At 34.6% G+C, this 13,770-nt stretch overlaps 2 long non-coding RNA genes across 2 annotated transcripts; both read right to left on the reverse strand.

Moving 5' to 3' along the window:
• Positions 1–10,421: 10,421 nt before the first annotated feature.
• On the reverse strand, positions 10,422–11,236 carry LOC142228649 (uncharacterized). Its single transcript, XR_012720234.1, has 3 exons — positions 10,988–11,236; positions 10,818–10,923; positions 10,422–10,752 (listed from the first exon to the last, which is right to left on the reverse strand). It is a non-coding gene; the product is annotated as an uncharacterized LOC142228649 (long non-coding RNA).
• A 407-nt stretch (positions 11,237–11,643) lies between these two features.
• LOC142228646 (uncharacterized) lies at positions 11,644–13,622 on the reverse strand. The gene is made up of 4 exons (XR_012720230.1): positions 13,340–13,622; positions 13,170–13,275; positions 13,020–13,104; positions 11,644–12,954 (listed from the first exon to the last, which is right to left on the reverse strand). It is a non-coding gene; the product is annotated as an uncharacterized LOC142228646 (long non-coding RNA).
• Between the last annotated feature and the right edge of the window lie 148 nt (positions 13,623–13,770).

Here is a 13,770-nt window from a genome sequence, read left to right on the forward strand (position 1 = left end):
GTAAATGTGAATTTCTAGTTTCCATGGTAACTGTCAAACTAAAAAATCTCAACCCGGTGTGAACGGTGAAATGTTTTGGAAAAACGAATGAGGAAAACGAGAGAAAAATTAAATGCTTGTAGATGGGAAGGAACCAGAATATTTAATTCAATGATATATAATCATAGTTTGAAGAAATACTACATGGTATTTGATAGGGGGAAATGACAAACCCATAAAACCCCTTTAGCTACGCCTATGCCATTAACCAAATACCTACAATCAAAGTTCTGCTCAAATGAAAAAATTGTAATCGCCTGGTAGCTTGAAACTACCTTCCTAAATATGCCATGATCCCACAATTAACTTTATGAAGTCCTATTGCTGAAAATATATTCTTATATTCAAGCCGGCAACGTTCCCACATAGTAATGGATTTTGATATAATTTTGTGGCACCAATATTCTGGAGGAAATCGAATTCTCCATGTAAAAATGTTTAAAAATTGTGTTTTTATTTAATGATATGTATGATATGTGAGATATGTATGTTAGGGCTGTCATTCGGGCTTGATTTTTATAAATCCTGGGACGGCGACCGGACATATCGCCCAAAATGATTTTTGGAAGTTATGACCTCCCTTGGGGCGGTCACATCGCCCAATTTTAGTTTGGGCTTTAAGACCTCCCTCATCGCGGTCATAAGCCCCATAGAAAAATGTGGGTGTTATGACCGTTTCAATATAATTGAATATAAATAATATTTTAAAATAACAAAATATATATTTTTAATATTTCAAAAGCTATATATGATTACCAAAGACCATAGAAAAGGAAGATGTGAATGGGCTTGTTGTTATCCTTTTTTCTTGAGAAACCAGAGCAGGGATGGAAAATGCAGTACTATAGTACTTCTTTCAATACTTTTTCACCTTGATCAGTACCGTAGTACCCCCGCGAATGATTTAGTACCTTTTGTGTAGACATTTTATGAGCCGATATCAGATATATGGTACAAAAGTTTTGACAAAATATTTTAATATTTTGAGAAAGTCTTTAACAAACTTATTTGCTAATAGTCTTTTACAAATTTGGCAAAACAGACAAGTTCATGCGGGAAGAAAATCTCGATATTGTATAAGCCATAGTCACAAATACGATTTGCTTGAATTTCAATAGTGTTTCACGTGATTCTATATTACGCTTCCACACGAACACTATATAGATAAGAAGTTATCGATCGCGTTCTAAAATAATGCAAAACATTACAATTAATGTCGAAACTTGAAACTTTGGAGAAAAATTTAACAAAAATTTTTATTTTGCAAAAATAAAGAAACTATTGTCAAAATTTTATTTCTATCACAATGGACTGAATAGTCTAAGTGAGCCTGAATCTTAATCGGGCTGCCACTTTAACCTATTTCTATAGAAAATTTTGTTAAAATTTTATTTCTTTAGAAAATTTTGTAACGATTTTATTTCTATAGAAAAGTTGGTCAAAAATTCATTTTTATTTATCCAGAGAAAATTTATGTAGTACCATAAAGTAGAGCTGTGGCAGCCGCGATTACAATACTATGGTAGTCTTTGTAAGCGAATATAAGACTAAAAAAAGAAAATATTTAAAATTTAGGAGTTGGCAAACAAAATTTTATTTTCTTTAAAATTCAATTTAAGGGAGCTCTTGACAATAATCTTCCAATTGAATTTTTGTTAAAATTTAGTGAAAAGTACTTTTTCGCTCAAAAAATACCTTTTTTGTACTTTCTTTAAAATTGTATTTTCCATCCCTGAACCAGAGATTAGTCCCATACATGTTCCATGAGAAGTTGCAACATTTTTTCGGTTTGTCTTTTCATTTTGCATTCGTAACAAAACCCAGGAATTTTTATAACTTTTAAAAGAACAAAAACACTTCGTAAAACATATTATTAATAATTGGTGTAATCGACACAGAAATTTGCGTGAACTTTTGAGAAAATGATTAAATAAAAATTGTCCGCATCAAACCAGTAAGTTCGGAGCGCCTTTCCTACAAGTATGATATTAATCTTTGGTTTCTGGTACTAACACACACACTCCATTTCATATCTTCCTTTTCTATGGTCTTTGATGATTACTTCATCTATCCATTATTATTTTTTTAATATTTAGTAGATAGATATGCCTCTTATTGACAAATATCGAATCCTGCTTTTATTTCATATGCTGGAAGAAGATGTAAAACTAGCATATCTTGGCTTCGTCGTTTGTTTTAATTGTTTTTGGCTGGATCAAAATTTTTGACCATTTTTCTTCTCGACAGAAATGGAATAGCGGCTAAAGTGGCATTACGAAGCCCTATTTCGGTCGTGAAATAGGTCGGTTTAAGCTCAGACATTTGAATTTATATATTGAAACATGGCAATTCGGAAAATGACAATTTTTTTCTTTTGAACAAACCAGACAAATGTTGAATTGAAAATTATGCATTTTAAAGTGAAAATTGGAACGAGATGATGTGATCGATTTGCTGCTGATGGGAACGTGAAAAAAATCGCGCGGGCGAATTCTTTTTTAAATTCATCACATTCAGTTTGTCGTTAAGTTGCATGCATCTTTCGTTTTATTAACTTGATTTAAAAATTAATACAGTTATTTAAAAATTAATACAGTTGTTTGTAACCTTCGTAAATATTAGTAATTTCTTGTACTCATAATATAAAATGGAACGACCGAAAAAGGGACACCAATAAAACAAAAGCATCTCCATCATCCATATTATTTCAGTTACTGGGGTAGAAGACAAAGAGACTGTATGCCAAATCGGCTTCCATAATTGTGGTTTGCTAAAATATCATTTCCGGCACACATTCGCACATTCAGTATTCACTCATATGTTCCGATTTGGCAAATAGTGCTATGAGTTCTTGGGGGCTTTGTGAAACGTTTGGCATCATTTTCTCCTTTATTGTTTTAGCATTTTTTTATAGACCACGAGATCTGCACTGTCTTTCTAGTTACGGCATTTTGAATTAAATACCGTACGTATTTAGTTAACTAAAATTGGGGGTCAAACCTACTTCATTTAGGACAGTTTTTGATTTGTATTCCGACATTCATTTTCCCCATAAAATATTGGGCGTTTTGACCGCCAATTTTTTGGGACATATGACCGCGATGATGGAGGACATAAAGCCCAAACTAAACTTGGGCGATGTGACCGCCCCGAGGGAGGTCATAACGCCCAAAAATCATTTTGGACGATATGTCCTCTGGGGGATATGTCCGGTCGCCCCTGCAAACCCTCCTGATCCTGAGTCAATATTATAAGGCGTTCCCACCAAGCATGTTTTGGAATATGAAATTTCTTTCCCTTTATAAGCATTTCAAAACGAGTCGTTTTCCCCATATAAAAATTCACTCCAAAAACACAAGTTTTCCTCAAAAACACGTCAATTTAGAATGTGAACCCACCTAATTTTGAATATACCCCGAATAACATACCTTTTTTCAAAATATATGGAAAAATATTGAAATAAATTTCATAGAAAAAAGGAATAAACAAAGGCTTTGAAGAACATATACAAGCGAAAATAACAAAATTGTTTTCCCTTTGCGCTCGCGGTAATTATTTGAACATACGTTGGATATATGTGAATTTCGAGTAAATGTGAATTTCTACTTTCCATGGTAACTGTCAAACTAAAACATCTCAACTCGGTGGGAACGGTGAAATGTTTTGGGAAAACGAATGAGGAAAACGAGTCAGTGGGTACATAGCATTAAACAGACTAAAGGGAATGCAGCCCAGATCTTCCAACCGCCGATTGGAAGGTTGGTCGTTTGGATGAGGTGGTGTTTATATTGAACATTGAGTCGCTACCACATCTAGCCCAGACCCAAGGACGTGTTTATGGCTTCCATGATATCCACATGAAGGTATACAAAAGCGATCAGCCAAAGGATTCAGAAACGGAAACGGATTCCGTTAGAGTCAGAAGTGAAAAAATCTCCTTGCGAAGCCAAAGGAGGCAGACATCGATGAACATCATGTGCGGGAAGTTTCTACAGGCTCAAACCTCACCAAAGCTGATCCGCGGATTGTTGCGAGAGTCACGGAGATATGTGACTTTTCCATAATACCGGTAAAGATATAAATCGAGCATGTATAATTGCTAAAAACGAACTAAACTTGTTTCTGCTTCCTTCATTGAGCAATGCAGACACTGTCTAGAGATAGCCAAATGCAAATATTGGGTATCTTCGGTCTACATGGGACATGATAGGGTGATGCCTCCATGTGCCGTTAAGACCTTAGTTTAGCAGTCACTAAAAACAAAGACAAAACTCATTATGGGCTGTGATGCAATAAGGGAGATGCACCAAAAATAGGCAAGAGGTTTTGGAAGTCACATTGGCCTCTCCGGAACTGAATGATAAGTGGCAAGTTTTGATGGAAAATAGCTTCTCAGATCATCGCTGCATATCTCCGCCAAATGTTTGGAAAGCTGACTGGAATAGGTGTAGGGATACGTTCAATATGATGATACCAGAAATACCAGAGATAAATATAAGCACTGTGCAGGATATAGAACAAACCGTGGAGCGGATTTCAAAGGTTTTCAACATCTCACTAAAAGCTGCATGCCCTAGAGGAAAGCCAAAGGGGGAAATCGACTGCCATGGTGGTCTACTGAGTTAAGTAATATGAGGAAATCTTTAACAAAGCAAAGTCCACAAGAGCTCCGGAGGATTGGGACACTTACAAGCTGAATCTGAGAGGAGAACTGAGAAGGGCTCAGCATAACTCTTGGAATGATTACTGTAGCAGTATTGCGAATACGTCCGAGGCTTTTTGAACATACGTTGGATATATGTGAATTTCGAGTAAATGTGAATTTCTAGTTTCCATGGTAACTGTCAAACTAAAACATCTCAACTTGCTGTGAACGGTGAGTAGGTTTAGGGATACTCTGATCCTGCACAAACACGAACAAACCGTGGAGCGGATTTCAAAGGCCTTCAACATGCAGGCAATGCAGGTCTGAGACCGCATTGCATGAACTAGTCAGCTTTATTGAAAGCTCACTATCTGTCAATGAATACATCCTAGACATCGAAGGGGCATTCAATAACATCCATCCGAGGTCCATATTAAATGAACTGACAACTCTGAATGTTGAACCAGGTATATTCTGGCTGTTATACGAACTTCTACTGAAGAGACGTATTTCAGTAACACTAGGACAAGCAAACATACAAAGGTTCTTCTTCTTCTGGTTTCCCTAGAAAAAGAAAGGATAAAATGGTGGCATTTGCAGACGATGTAGCTCTAGCAGTCAGGGGAAAATTCCCATCCACAATCAGAGATATTATACAGAGAGCCCTCCGGATGACTTAGAAATGGGAGGAAGAGAATGGTCTTGGGGTAAATCCTTCAAAGACAGAACTAGTCATGTACTGTAAAGATCGCAAAACTCCCACGGTTACGCCCATATGCTTAGGGGGTATTGAAATTCCCTTTGGTGAGTGTGCAAAATACTTTGACGTTATTTTGGACAGGAGGCTTAATGCTATGTTCCCACTGACTCGTTTTCCTCATTCGCTTTTCCAAAACATTTTAGTTTGACGGTTGCCATGGAATCACGAAATTCCCATTTACTCTAAATTCACATATATGCAACGTATGTTCAAATAATTACTGCGAACGCAAAGGGAAACAAATTTTTAAATTATTTTCACATGTCCATGTTTTTCAAAGCCTTTGTTTATTCTTTTTTTTTTCTATGAAATTTATTTCAATATTTTGACATATATTGGGAATAGGGTATGTTACTAGGGGTATATTCCAAATTAGGTGGGTTCACATTCTAAAATTTACGTGTTTTGGAGGAAAACTTGTGTCTTGAACTTGTTTTTTAGTATAGGCCGGTATGCAACTCTAGCGAAATTTTCGGTAGAAAAAATTTATTTAAGTCTACAACAAAACAACAGGGCTGTGTACACAAATTTTAAACCAGCTAATCGCTATTACAAATTGTTAATATATGTTCCAAATATTCCTCAAATAAATTGTTTATTATTTACAGACTTTTTAAACTTCTACGCACACAATGATTGTAATAAATTAAATGTTTGCTGCCATAATATGCTTTTGACAGCCCTGTTATTTTCATTAGAGGTGTGTACCAGCTTACGAAATTGAACGCTACCGAAAATTTCGTTAGCGTAAATAGCAATGCATTTCTTATGGGAATGAAATTTTTCGCTAGAGGTGCATACCGGCCTTATGGCGAAAACGACTCGTTTTGAAGTGCTTATGAAGGGAAAACATTTCAAACCCCAAAGCATGCTTGGTGAGAACACCGTATAACTTTAAGCTTAATATTGAAGAAAGGGCGAGGAAAGCAACGGTAGCTTTCTACTCGTGTAAAAAGGCAATAGGAAAAAAAAAGAGGGCCTAAAACCGAAAATTGTGCATTGGCTATACACGGCAGTGGTTAGGCCAGACAGTCAGTTGCAACAACGGCTGTGCGGTTACGCGAGCTATCGCTGCGGTCGAAAAAAAGGTACAGTCACAGGTCGGTCCCAAAATAATGCCAGATGTGCCAAACTTAGTGGATTACACTCTGGCGAAACCACTTTTTCACAAAAAGTTTGAGACAATAATTCCCAACAGTGAGGCATGGTGCACACACACCCCAGGGAATAAACGTTATATAGATTTCTACACTGGTGGCTCCAAATTGGATCGACAAGTGGGTTTCGGAGTATATTCTAAAGACCTTGAACTTCGAATAGCGAAAAGATCACCTAATCACTGTAGTGTTTTTCAGGCTGAAATATTAGCAATAAGAGGGGTGGCAAATTGATTGAGAGTAATGTTCCAACAAATGTTGGCATTGATATATACTCAGACAGTCAACCCGCAATAAACTCCTTGGACTCTGTGTTCCTTAACTCGAAAGCGGTCAACGAATGCCGCAAATCTCTCAATGAGATGGCTGAGCAGCACAATATTCACTTAATATGGGTGCCTGGCCATAGGAACATACCGGGGAACTGCAAATCGGATGAGTTAGCAAGGCTAAGAACTGCCTTACATATTCCAGGGGAACTAGAATCTGTTGGTATGCCTCTGGCTACCTGCACTCTCTTACTGCGCGACAATATCTGCTATAAAGGGTCGCTGCCTGATAGGCGATTTTGCAAAAACTATTGGCGCGACCGCTGTATGAGCTGTCATGATGCGGAGGAAAAGAAATCAATTAAACACCTCTTGTGTGAGTGTCCTGCATTTTGTGTAAGGCGTAAGCGAATTTTAGGAGCATATAGGCATATAGCGTTAGATTACTGGCGGACCTGGAAAACGTTAACTTAAGCAGTCTGGTTGGTTCAACCATTTTATATTTTGTGAAACACCAAGCGCAACTAGCTTCTTATAATGTATTTAAATAAAATCGATAATGAAGTGTTGAAAACATAATTATTTCGCATAAAATTGTAAAAGCTATATTGGTGAACAATTTTTGACTTTCCAAATGGAATAAAGTGCTTGTTTTTCAGATATTTTACAGACACGCTGCCTCCGTCGAGAATAAAAACACTGGCTGATCGATGCTGCAACATGTAACTTGCCACTTGTAAATCAACATCATTCTATTATCAATGAAAAAAATTATGTTAAATGTGTTGTGATAGTGGTATAAATGTTATATTTATAAGAATTAATAAATGTTTTATCAAATTAATAAACATCAAAACAATTGTGTTTTTCTTGCCCACAATGATTCTTTTACAACTATTTTAAAATCCACTTTTTCTGATTGTTTGCAGGGGCTTTTATTGGCGTCGTTCTAAATTTATTAAAAAAGGCACCTGATAATTGCACTCATGCGATACTTTTTTGTAGTAACTTGGCGTGGTACAACTTCTCCATAGTGACGGCGCTCTTCCGACGAGTTTTGGATGTCGTATACGATTGTTTTCGACGTGGTGGGGATTCTCAGAAGCGCCGTCAAATTGAAAAAAATGTTGGCAGGGAATGCAATCGCCCTTAATTTCGAATATGCTCTGACTAAACATACTCCCCAATAAACAAATGTTTGAAAAATGCTAAATTTCAACAATTTTTCAAACACTTTTTCAAAGGATTAGTGTAATATACAAGTTGAGAAATTGTTGAGAAAATCGCATTCTCAACAAAAAACAGACATTACCCTCAACAGTAAAATTCAACACATTAGCAATAATTTCTCAAGGGTTATACTCAAATTGAAATGCATCGCTACTCAATAATTTCTCAAACAATTTTCGATGCGAGTCAAATTAAAAATTAACATCATTACAAATACTTCTCAACCAAAATTTGTATGAATGATATCCCCACTTCAAATTGAAAGTCAAAGCCAAAATTCTATGAATTTTGTAAATTTATTAATTTTCATCAAAATAAAATATGTAATAATATACTACACTACAATACCAATTGATAAATAATAATCTTATTAAACATATCAACAAATAAGAACAAAAACAAGTATATACGGCCGTAAGTTCGGCCAGGCCGAATCTTATGTACCCTCCACCATGGATTGCGTAGGAACTTCTACTAAAGGCTGTCATCCACAATCGAATTACTTGGGTTGCGATAACACTTGCCGATGGCAAGGTATCGTAAAACTTTTTAACACTGTCTTCTAAATTGTAAGTTAGTCCATAAGGGGTATATATTAAAAAAAAAAAAAAAAGGCCGATTAAGTACGTATATAATTCAGTTTGACAAAATTTTCTATAGAAATAAAATTTTGACAAAATTTTCTATAGAAATAAAAACTTGACAAAATTTTCTATAGAAATAAAATGTTGACAAAATTTTCTATGGAAGTAAAATGTTGACAAAATTTTCTATAGAAATAAAATGTTGACAAAATTTTCTATAGAAATAAAATGTTGACAAAATGTTCTATAGAAATAAAATGTTGACAAAATTGTCTATAGAAATAAAATGTTGACAAAATTTTCTACAGAAATAAATTTTTTACAAAATTTTCTATAGAAATAAAATTTAGACAAAATTTACTATGGTAATAAAATGTTGACAAACATTGCTATAGAAATAAACTTTTTATAAAACTTTCTATAGAAATGAAGTTTTGACAAAACTTTCTATAGTAATAAAATTTGACAATTTTTACATGGCTGTTAGAGGCCATATACTAACGAAATGTAGCAAATTTCAACCGCATCGGATGACTTTTGCTCCTCCAAGAGGCTCCGGAGGTCAAATCTGGGGATCGGTTTATATGGGAGCTATATATAATTATGGACCGATATGGACCAATTTTTGCATGGTTGTTAGAGACCATATACTAACGCCGCGTACTAAATTTCAATTGGATCGGATGAATTTTGCTCATCCAAGAGGCTCCAGAGTTCAAATCTGGGGATCGGTTTATATGGGAGCTATATATAATTATGGACCGATATGGACCAATTTTTTCATGCTTGTTAGAGACCGTATACTAACATCAGGTACCCAATTTCGAACGGATCGGATGAATTTTGCCCCTCCAAGAGGCTCCGGAGGTCAAATCTGGGGATCGGTTTATATGGGAGCTATATATAATTATGGACCGATATGGACCAGTTTTTGCATGGTTGTTAGAGACCATATACTAACACCACGTACCAAATTTCAATCGGGTAGGATGAAGTTTGCTCCTCCAAGAGGCTCCGGAGGTCAAATCTGGGGATCGGTTTATATGGGAGCTATATATATTTATGGACCGATATGGACCAATTTTTGCATGGTTGTTAGAGACCGTATACTAACATCACGTACCAAATTTCAACCGGATCGGATGAATTTTGCCCCTCCAAGAGGCTCCGGAGGTCAAATCTGGGAATCGGTTTATATGGGGGCTATATATAATTATGGACCGATATGGACCAATTTTTGCATGGTTGTTAGAGACCGTATACTTAGACCACGTACCAAATTTCAACCGAATCGGATGAATTTTGCTGCTCCGGAAGGCTCCGCAAGCCAAATTTGGGGATCGGTTTATATGGGGGCTATACGTAAACGTGGGCCGATATGGCCCATTTTCAATACCATCCGACCTACATCAATAACAACTACTTGTGCCAAGTTTCAAGTCGATAGCTAGTTTCGTTCGGAAGTTAGCGTGATTTCCACAGACGGACGGACAGCCGGACAGACGGACAGACGGACGGACGGACGGACATGCTTAGATCGACTCAGAATTTCACCACGACCCAGAATATATATACTTTATGGGGTCTTAGAGCAATATTTCGATGTGTTACAAACGGAATGACAAAGTTAATATACCCCCATCCTATGGTGGAGGGTATAAAAAACAAACAACAAAACTTTAAATATCTTAAACATTATTAGTAAACACTTTTGCATTGATAATTCGTTTTCCTTCCTTTTGGTGTCATAAAAAAGCATTAAAATTTATTAACATGCGGGCAATTTAAAATTAGGAACGTACTGGACCGCGTGTTAGAATTGCTTTCCAGCAGAAGGAATTCACAAAATATCCATTTTAAACTGATAATAGCATATGAATTAAGCTGACGATGTGATGCACATTTTCATCCAGAAGTTGTTGATTTCAACAATTTCTTGTTTTTAACCATTTTAATTGGTTGCACTTGTAATATTTCTGGAAACTTTTTCTTGTCGATAAGCCACTCATTTTTCATTGGTCAGCTTCTTAATGTTTGCAAGAATGTAGCATCCAAAGATTTTAGTTTTCTGCAAAGAGATTTAAATTTAGTGACTTCTCTAAAGTGTTGATTTAATTTTTCATATTGACGTACCAATTATTATAAACTATTTGAAGCAGTTCCAGTTAATTGTCCACCATTTTTTCATCGGTCAGCTTTTTAATGTTTTCAAGAACGTAGAATCCATAATTTTAGTTTTCTGCAAAGAGATATACATTCAGTGACTTCCTTAAAGTTTTATTTCATTTTTTATTTTCACTTACCTATTTTTATAAACTATTTGGTTATTTGTCTAAAATTTACCATTTTTTTTATTTCTTGCAATTGATCACGAACTTCGTTGCACAAATAAGTATTGAAAACCACATGGGTTTTTCGTTGTGTTTTGTCAAAGTTTTCTCATATTATCTTCAACACCTTTTCAAAGATTTCGTCAACATTTTGGCAAATTGGAAGTAATTCGCAAACAATTTGAAGATGTATTGAAGATGAGCTATTTCAAGTCAAGTTGAATTTATGTTGAAAATTATATTTACCCTCAAACTTAAAAATTGTTGCATTTGAAAAACGCTCATCCTGTGTTTATTGGGTTCCCAATAAACACAAACGTTTAAAAAATGCTAAATTTCAACAATTTTCAAACATTTTTTCAAAGGATTAGGGTAATATTCAAGTTGAGAAATTGTTGAGAAAATCGCGTTCTCAACAAAAAAACAGACATTACCCTCAACAGTGAAATTCAACACATTAGCAATAATATCTCAAGTGTTATCCTCAAATTAAAATGCATCGCTACTCAATAATTTGTCTAACAATTTTCGATGCGAGTCAAATTCAAAATTAACATCGTTGCAAATACTTTTCAAACTAAATTTGTATGAATGATATCCCCACTTTAAATTGAAAGTCAATGCCAAAATTCTATGAATTTTGTATAATTTATTCATTTTCATCAAAATAAAATATATAATAATACACTACACTACCCCTGCCAGCATTTCAAAGCTCCATTTCATCCTCATCGCTACCACAGACTCGTAAATGTCACCACAACCATCGCGAACTGTGATGGGGGAAGCATATCAAAAAGTACAAAATGTACATGAAAGTATTTTGCCATCACTACTGTTAGAAGAGCCATTTTATTTTTTGTGAAACGCCAAGCGCAACCAGCTTGTTATATTTTATTTAAATAAAAATGAAAATAAAGTTCTGAAAACATAGATATTACGCTTAAAATTGTGAAAGGTATATGGTGAACAATTTTCGACTTTCCAAATAGAATAAAGTGATCAAATATTTTTCCAGGCACGCTGTCTCCATCGAAAATAAACAAACTGGCTGATAGACGTTGCAATATGTAACTTGCTACTTAACACTCAACATCATTCTTTTATTAATGCAAAAAATTATGTTAAATGTGATGAGATAAACCGAAAAATGTTATATTTATAAGAAATTATGTTTAATCAAATCAATAAACATGTACACAATCGTGTTTTACTTGACCACAATGATTCTTCTACAATTACCTTAAAATGCACTTTTTCTGATAGTTTGCAGGGGTTCTTATTGGCGTCCTTCGAAATTGATCTAAATAGGCACCTAATAATTGCACTGATGGGAAACTTTTTCGTAGTAACTTGGAGTGGTACAACTTCTCAATAGTGACGGCGCTTTTCCGACGAGTTTTTGATGTCGTATATGATTGTTTTCGACGTAGTGGGGATTCTCAGAAGCGCCCCCAAATTCAAAAAATGTTGGCAGGGACAATACCAATTGATAAATAATAATCTTATTAAACATATCAACAAATAAGAACAAAAAAAAACAAACAACAAAACTTTAAATATCTTAAACATTATTAGTAAACACTTTTGCATTGATAATTCGATTTCCTTCTTTTTGGTGTCATAAAACAGCATTAAAATTTATGAACATGCAATTTGAAATTAGGAACGTACTGAACCTCGTGTTAGAATTGATTTTCAGCTGAAGGAATTCACAAAATATCCATTTTAAACTGATAATAGCATATGAATTAAACTGACGATGTGATGCACATTTTCATCCAGAAGTTGTTGATTTCAACAATTTCCTGTTTTTAACAATTTTAATTGGTTGCACTTGTAATGTTTCTGGAAACTTTTTCTTGTCGATAAGCCAATCATTTTTCATTTGTCAGATTATTAATGTTTGCAAGAATGTAGCATCCAAAGATTTTAGTTTTCTGCAAAGAGATTTAAATTTAGTGACTTCTCTAAAGTGTTGATTTAATTTTTCATATTGACGTACCAATTATTATAAACTATTTGAAGCAGTTTCAGTTAATTGTCCACCATTTTTTCATCGGTCAGTAGCATCCAAAGATTTTAGTTTTCTGCAAAGAGATTTAAATTTAGTGACTTCTCTAAAGTGTTGATTTAATTTTTCATATTGACGTACCAATTATTATAAACTATTTGAAGCAGTTCCAGTTAATTGTCCACCATTTTTTCATCGGTCAGCTTTTTAATGTTTTCAAGAACGTAGAATCCATAATTTTAGTTTTCTGCAAAGAGATATACATTTAGTGACTTCCTTAAAGTTTTACTTCATTTTTTATTTTCACTTACCTATTTTTATAAACTATTTGGTTATTTGTCTAAAATTTTCCATTTTTTTTTTATTTCTTGCAATTGACCACGAACTTCGTTGCACAAATAAGTATTGAAAACCGCATGGTTTTTTCGTTGTGTTTTGTCAAAGTTTTCTCATATTATTTTCAACGCCTTTTCAAAGATTTCGTCAACATTTTGGCAAATTGGAAGTAATTCGCAAACAATTTGAAGATGTATTGAAGATGAGCTATTTCAAGTCAAGTTGAATTTATGTTGAAAATAATATTTACCCTCAAACTGAAAAACTTTTAATTCAGAAAACATTTTAATCCCTCCGGAACTTTTGTTGTTTGATCCAAAATGATCTATAGATAATAAAACTTGGTGCAACGAAAACGAAGATAAAGTTTTGTATAAAGGAAAATCACAAAGAACCAATATACATG

Source organism: Haematobia irritans, chromosome 3 (assembly GCF_050003625.1).
Source record: "Haematobia irritans isolate KBUSLIRL chromosome 3, ASM5000362v1, whole genome shotgun sequence".
Taxonomy (NCBI): domain Eukaryota; kingdom Metazoa; phylum Arthropoda; class Insecta; order Diptera; family Muscidae; genus Haematobia; species Haematobia irritans.